Below are 7224 nucleotides of genomic sequence, written 5' to 3'. Positions count from 1 at the left end.
CTGGGGTTTGACCTCATCACTTTTCAACTATTTCTCAATATTCAAAGTTTCTGAAAAACTAAATATGAAGTTTTCATTCTCTTTCAGCCTTTGCATTTATGTTATGTGTGAGTTTTTCTTTATTATAGAATCAACTAAAATATCAAATGTTCATATCTTCATCATAGTTTATCTCTCTAACATATTTGCCACATCAACCATAGTTCAATATTTTTCATTATCTAAATAAACATCATTTGATGAAATTACTTTTTACACAAAGCTGTAAAAGGTAGAAATAAAAAGTTTTCTTTAATCCCTACAGGAGTCGACTCGTTTGGCTAAAATGGAACTTTTTAACCAAAGCCAATATGCATAACTTGAAATCTGCTGATGGTGTTTCGGGTTTAGCTGCATTTCTGATGATGATTATTGCAGGTCGTTCCCTCATGATGCAGAAATTGGCCACGAAGTCTGTGTTTATTTGCTGCTCCTCTTAAATATCATAATCAGGGTGGCTGCAAGGGACTCTGAGGTTTATGTAAATTGCATATAAGCCGATTACAAGTGAGGCTGTTGCGCTGTAAATATTATTTATTTTATGGACTTCCAATTTTCCCGACCAGATGCGATAAAGAGAGAAGAATATTATGGTCATTATCATTGCATTGCATTACAGCATTATGAGGATATTACTCATGTCACAGCAGATTTTTTTCCTCCTGGACTGAGCAATCATTTCAACATGTAGAGATTACTGAGATTTGTCAGGCAGAGCCTTAGACTTTATTACCAGAGTTATTGCTGTAAGCCTTCATGTAGGCATCAAGGCGTCACTCACAAATCTTTTCTACAGGTACGGACGCCATTTCTACCTCTGCTGGGCCTTAATGTTTCATGGTGCTTTGTGTGGACAGGTCTTCTGGTATTTCCATTGGTCTGTTGATCCGTAGCGCCAGCGTCTTATGGCTTATGGTGAGCTATTTGAGCTAGACGTCCTCCACCGTTGGTGGTTCTTCCCTCTTGGAACGTAGATCTTCTCCACTTAGACGTTCCTTTACATCATTAAAACCTGCAACTCATCTTCATCCTGCTGTCAACAGTCCTATCAACATCTAGGAGGAGGATTCAGTATCATCTGAGGAGTACGGCAGCGGTTCAGGGGGTAACGTGCTGACCCATGAACTCAACCCAGCCGTGACTTTATGAAGGACTGATGTGGAAATATGTCCACCAACTTTGTCCCCAACATTATTTTTTTTTTTTCCTCTTTCTGCTCATCTCCTTTAGCCAACGCTAACAGAGGTTGGGTGCAGCTAACTCTGTTCAGAGTCAGTGTTTTTTCCTCTCTCCTGCTGCTCCCATGTCCCGCCTCTTGGTGACATCACCAGGTCGGTCGCTTTTTACTGTGTACAAAGTAGCTACGTGGTTGAAGGACAGCAGCATTAAATGGCAGCTACTTTGATGGATGTTTAAGTAAAAGTCAGTTATAAAATAGAGATGCCACCAAAAAATCTGTTCATTAGACATAAAGAGCTTTTTCAGCTAAAAATGGCAACAGATTGCAAATCTTTACAAGTTAGTATTATAATGCAAGAAGCTTTAGAAAACAGTTTGTTCTTCTTTACTAGTTAAAAAATTGTGGCTTCTCAGAGGACCATGACTCCCAGTTCCAGGTTAAAATGTTTTCTTATTAAACAGATAGAATCAGACGGCAGAGCTTCTACAGATCTAGAAATGTTGTTTCTAGGATCATTATATTAGTAAAGAGATTCATAAATCTTTTTAAACAGAGAGAAGCAGGGAGAGCTGCAGATTTAAAGGAGAAACAGATTTACTGGGATATGCAACATGGAATAAAATATATCTCCAAGTTTATCAGAAAGTTTACAAAAAAAAAAAATCTGCTATGCTATATTTAAAATGAAGCATATCCATATTTTTCTGGATGGAATTGAAACTTCTAGGGATGCATTATTTACTGATTTTGGCATCAGAATCGCCTGTTATTAGTTATTTTTTAATTCAGTATATATTTTTTAATCAATTGGAAAGAATTCAATAAATTGATGTTTGAGTTAATTTTTGGAAAATACAAAAACCTAATGTAAGCATTCGGGTGGATTAGGTCCATCAGCCTCCACCCTTAGAGCGCCCCCACCCTTAGAATGCCCCCTCCCTTAGAGCGGCCCCATCTGCTCTCCTCACTCAGTTACAGATCCAGAAAAGAGAGCTTAGAGTTCAGGATTCTGCTGAACACAGTTAAATGTTTTCCATAAAGATGAAGAAGGACGAATCCATGACTGACTTTGTTTCTGCATGACGCCCCTTTCCTTTGACTGCAGACTGAGCCAAATCAGCAATCCCTCCATCAATGTTTTGGACAGGAAGTTTTAGACACAACAAGCAACCTCCACTCAATCATCCAGCCTTAGAACAGCTCAGACAGATGCGGACAAATATGAGGTTAAAATTAGCAAATTAAAAAGAAAGCAATATGCCAATTTAGGAGAAAAAAGTTGCAAAAGTATAATATAAACGTGTACATTTGCAGAACAATGCAAGATAATAATACACGTTAAAGGATTTTCATTTACTGTCTGAAAAGCTGCACTAAACAAAATTTCGTTTTGTATACTCTCTCTGTATAGAAATGACAATAAAGGTTGTCTAAGTCTACATAAAGCACACGCAAAAAATCATTAATGGAGGCTTTAGCAATGGAATGAGTCGGTACAATGGCTCCCCATGGGGTTTTTTAAAATAAAACAAATGATACAATAAATTTACAGCGTGTTTTCTGGTAAATTTGCTAAATTTTTCTTCTAACTCTGCATGCTTACAATCTCTTACGTGTGCGTTTCTGGTAAATTTGTGTTTTATTCTTCTAAATGTTCTACTTTCTTCTCTCTAAGTTAGCACCTTTATAATCTTGTAAATTAGCATTTTTATTCTCATAAATGTCACTTTACACTCAAAAATGTAAACTCCATTTTTTCTCATCTCTGAATGGTCCTAACACGCCATCATACAGGAGAGCAGAATGCACCATCCTCTGCATTGAGCATGGATGACTTTTCACTACGGGCAAAGATTTTCACGCCTCAGTGTGGAAATACGTCTAACAGCTTTACTCGTCATTAAAGATGAAATATTTATCTGCCACATCTAAAATATATATTCATGTATTTGTAATTTTATAATTTACTTTTTATTTTCTTTTAAATGACCTTGAGGTCATCGGGTGGGTGGGGCGACGCCCTAGCGCCCTCTATTGGCCAGCCGCCTCTGGACCCTGAAAATGAGCAAAATATCAGTGAGTTTATGATTGTTTTCTCTTCCAGCACTGAGGAGTTTCTGGGGATCAAAGCTTCCCATCTCCACTGAAACCCTGCCTTTGTTACGTTAAGCTTTCTCCTTCCTCAAATCTACCGTATTTATGTCTATGTTCTTCTCCCCAAAAACAGCAGCATTGAGGGGAAAGGAGAGGAAAGAGAGGATGGGAGGAGCGGCTGGAGAGGAAGGAGGAAAAAAGGAGGAGGAAGAGAAAGTTTCTAAGGAGTAGTTTAGGAGGAAATGTGTGAGAGGAGCAGGGGAATCTGTGGTGGCCAGCTGCATGAGGGGAGATAGTGGAGAAAGGCTTTTAATTCTCAATCCCCACAGAGCCTTTGAAAATTACCAATCTTCTTATCACAGACGCAGGGCTGCTTATGCAAATTGTTGTGGAGTGGAACGTTTAAACGGAAAATTACTCGACAGCGTTTTTTTTTTTCTTCCCATCTTGGCTCTCCCCCTCTCTCCCCCTCTCTCCCCCTCTCTTCCACACAGAAAGCCTGTTTTGAGTCTCAGATAAGAAGATGAATTGCTCTCTCCGTGCTTTGAAGCGTGTCAGGATTTAAAGACTCCAGCCTCGTCTCTGGTCTAACGCGCTGCTCTCGCTGCCTTTGTAGCAGAAAACAGGCTGGAGAAAAACTGGGAGGAAAAAGCGTTTCCAAACAACATAGATTCTCCTCTGCAACACATCGTCAGCGCCTGAGGAGACAAGCAGCGAGGAGAAAATACCCCGTAACCCCAGTGCTTTGCTATTTGCCAGCACAACACTCCCCTCTCCTTAACAGCACATCCTAATTGACATGGATTTCTGTGTTTATGAATGATCGGGCCTTTTTTGCACATCGCTGCTGATTTAAATGCAAACAAGCAATTCAACCTTTTCTCATTTTTGCAGCAACAACCTTCAATTTTTATATGATAAGGTTTCTAATGTTAAAGTAGAGGGAAATTACTAAAAGGAGTGAAATATAGTTTAATTCTTCCCTCTACTCCTTTATCTTTAAATAAAATGCAGTGATAATAATTACCTACTGGTATAGAGTCCATATTAGTGAAGGCTTTGGAAAATGAGAGAAAAGGAAGCATCAGTAGGACCGAGGAGCCCAGCAGCAGGTCAGGGAGCAGGTGTGGTTCAGTTTAAAGCAGCGTTAGGGTCTGAATCATCTCCCAACGTTCTGATCAATCCGTTATCTGAACCCAGAGGGAAGTCGGACCGCCTGCAGGCCCGCCGTACCACCACGCCATGGAGGCCCACCTCAGAGGTCAAGGACAGGCAGACGCTGCTTGTTTTCTGGGCTGTTTGCAGCTGAGTGCACACGTCTATGTGGAGATACAAATAAAAAGAAACATCTAAGAAAAGATAAATCAACATCGGCTCATTTTTATCAACCAAAACCTCAATAAAATGTTTATAATTCCTATTTTTGCATAAATATGAAAACAGCATTTGGTGTTCTGCATGAAAAGGAAAGTTTGAAAGGAAAAGTTTGGTGAGCAGGAATAATAAATGGATCATTTTTATACCTAAAGCTAATGTGTTTGCTGTGATTTAATGGATTTAGAGTCAATCAGTAAAAAAAATTTAAAAAATCTTTGTCATGGCGATCACTGAGTCTGGGAGCGGCCATTTTTGCCCAAATATAGTAGCCCCTCCCTCCTGCCATCTTCCAGCAGTGACGTCACGGTGCGGTAAGCCTAGCGCCATTCTCCCCGCTTTCCAAGCTAAATCAATGGGAACTACTAGACACATCTGCAATCAACAACAATTATTGAAGATTTCCAGAGGACTTCACCATTGAAATTCACCAGAGCTATAGTGAAACTGACAATGCCCACGTGCATGGCAGCTGGATGCTGGAATACATCGGGTAAAAGTGAAAAAAAGAGTTATTCCACCTTTCTGATTCCTGATCCTCCACGGACGGGTTGGTCGTTGGATCGCCAACTTGAAGAGGGAGGATTTGCCATCGAACTTCTGGCCAGAGAAAAAACCCGTAATATGTAGCCAACATTTGGAAGAAGAATGTTTTCAAGATGACTTGGATAATAGCGCGTTGTGACAAACACCAGATACAGCACTGGGACTTGATCAACAGCCGATACCGCACCGTGACAATGTCACTAACCAGTAGGTGGCAGTAGTGTTCTTTGACAAACATGGATGCCTCCAGTAAAGCACATTTACAGCTGTGCTGGTGGGCGGGGCTAAAAGCTGTAGAGAAGCTGGCCAGAGCTTTATGCAGCTGACATCATGTTTATGTTAAACAACCTATCGGTTAAAAATATGTATTAAAACAATTAGAAACCCAATACAGTCATAAGCTGTCATCCAAATTCCAGGTGAGGCGCTGTTCACCTGGAACGCTCTGAGCGAGGTTTTCTGGGTAGTTGGTTTGTAACGTGTTTTTAGCATCCATTATTGGACTATAGAGGGATAAAAATCAGAGCGACCAAACTCAACAACTATCTCTGGACTAAATCAGCATAAATATAAACATATATCAATGCATCTTATCTTTTCTGTCCTGCTCTGGCCTGGAGAATGAGGCACTGGTCTGCAATGGAAAGCAACAGAGGAGACGGCAGCAGACAGGCAACACTCTGTGCAGACAGATGGGTTTTCAAGATAACGGCTAAACGGGTCAGGGTCCCAGAAAGGAGCCAGATGGCTGTGACTGGATCTTGATGACAGGTGTTTGAGGCCAGTTTGGACTGAATGTTACGAGATCTATGGGTCTAAGCATGAATTCAGGTGGAAGGAGAATCATAAGAGATTTCTGAAAGGGGACGAGATGGGCTATGTGAGGAGGAGAAGGATGATGGAGTGAACTCTGAGGACCATAGAAAGACAATGCTAGCAGGAACATAACAGTCAGGTCAGTGGAAGGAGGCGAATGCTTTGACCTTCAAGGACAAGTGGATCACAAAGAGACTGGATGCTGACTGCTTTACACCAGAAATTAGAAATACTTTCCTCTAACCAGTAGGACAGATCCATGGATGAGAAGTGTTAACAACTCCGAGAACAGGAATCTGGAAAAAGCCATCTAAGAGCAGGACAGCAGACCTGCAGGATGGCAGTTAAAGCCCCTGCTATGATGAAATCCATCAGCCTCTAATGATGCTTCTTTGTTTTACAGAGGCGACTGAGGAAGAGAAAGTGTTACCTGCTGTTGGCCGGAGCCATCGTCCTCGCCATCCTCATCCTCATTATTGCTGTTTCAGCTAGAAAATGAGACTGCCCTCTGTGGTAAGAGCTACAACACTCCTGCATTCAGACCTTTGACCCAATCCACTGGTCTCTAACTCTGCGTCTCCGTTTCTGTACACCTGACTCCGATATGAGCTTCAGCAGAGCTCTGCAGAGGGTCTTCTGCTGGGGACGCAGTATCCTGGTGTTCAGGACAGTCTTTAAACTGAGAGTCTTTAATCTGAGTCAGTATCCTGGTGTTCAGGACATCTAAATTCAGCCTTCATGGATTTCAGTTTGACACTATTGACTCGATCCTCAAACGTAATCCTGCAGCTGTTTACCTGCAGCCGAAAGGTTCTATTCATGCTTCCTTATTAGGTTTCTTGTTGGATCACGTTGTTAGATGGATTTATGGGGAAACCACATGAAGGTTGTGGTATTTCTGGAAGGCCTGATATTCCTAACATGGTTCCCTGAATAACATAGACTTATTATCGATGTCCTGACCGCCTTAAGAGCTAACGTTTAATAACTGAAATGAATTTGGCTTTGATGAAATTCAGGAAACAGATGTTCTGCTGTAGACCGTCTTTAATCTGAGACAGTCTTTAATCTGAGACAGTCTTTAAACTGAGACAGTCTTTAAACTGAGACAGTCTTTAATCTGAGACAGACTTTAATCTGAGGCAGACTTTAATCTGAGACAGACTTTAATCTGA

General features: G+C 41.0%; 1 long non-coding RNA gene across 1 annotated transcript in view; it reads left to right on the top strand.

Moving 5' to 3' along the window:
• The window catches only part of LOC107103154, a 60233-nt gene that overhangs the window by 16876 nt on the left and 36133 nt on the right, over positions 1–7224 (top strand). Inside the window, exon 2 of the long non-coding RNA XR_001482164.1 lies at positions 6453–6562. This is a non-coding gene — a long non-coding RNA (uncharacterized LOC107103154). The remainder of the gene's footprint in view (positions 1–6452; positions 6563–7224) is intronic.

Source organism: Cyprinodon variegatus, unplaced genomic scaffold, assembly GCF_000732505.1.
Source record: "Cyprinodon variegatus isolate N-32 unplaced genomic scaffold, C_variegatus-1.0 Scaffold1384, whole genome shotgun sequence".
Lineage (NCBI taxonomy): Eukaryota > Metazoa > Chordata > Actinopteri > Cyprinodontiformes > Cyprinodontidae > Cyprinodon > Cyprinodon variegatus.
Note: the sequence above shows the minus strand (reverse complement) of the source record. Positions and strands in the feature narration are given on the sequence as shown.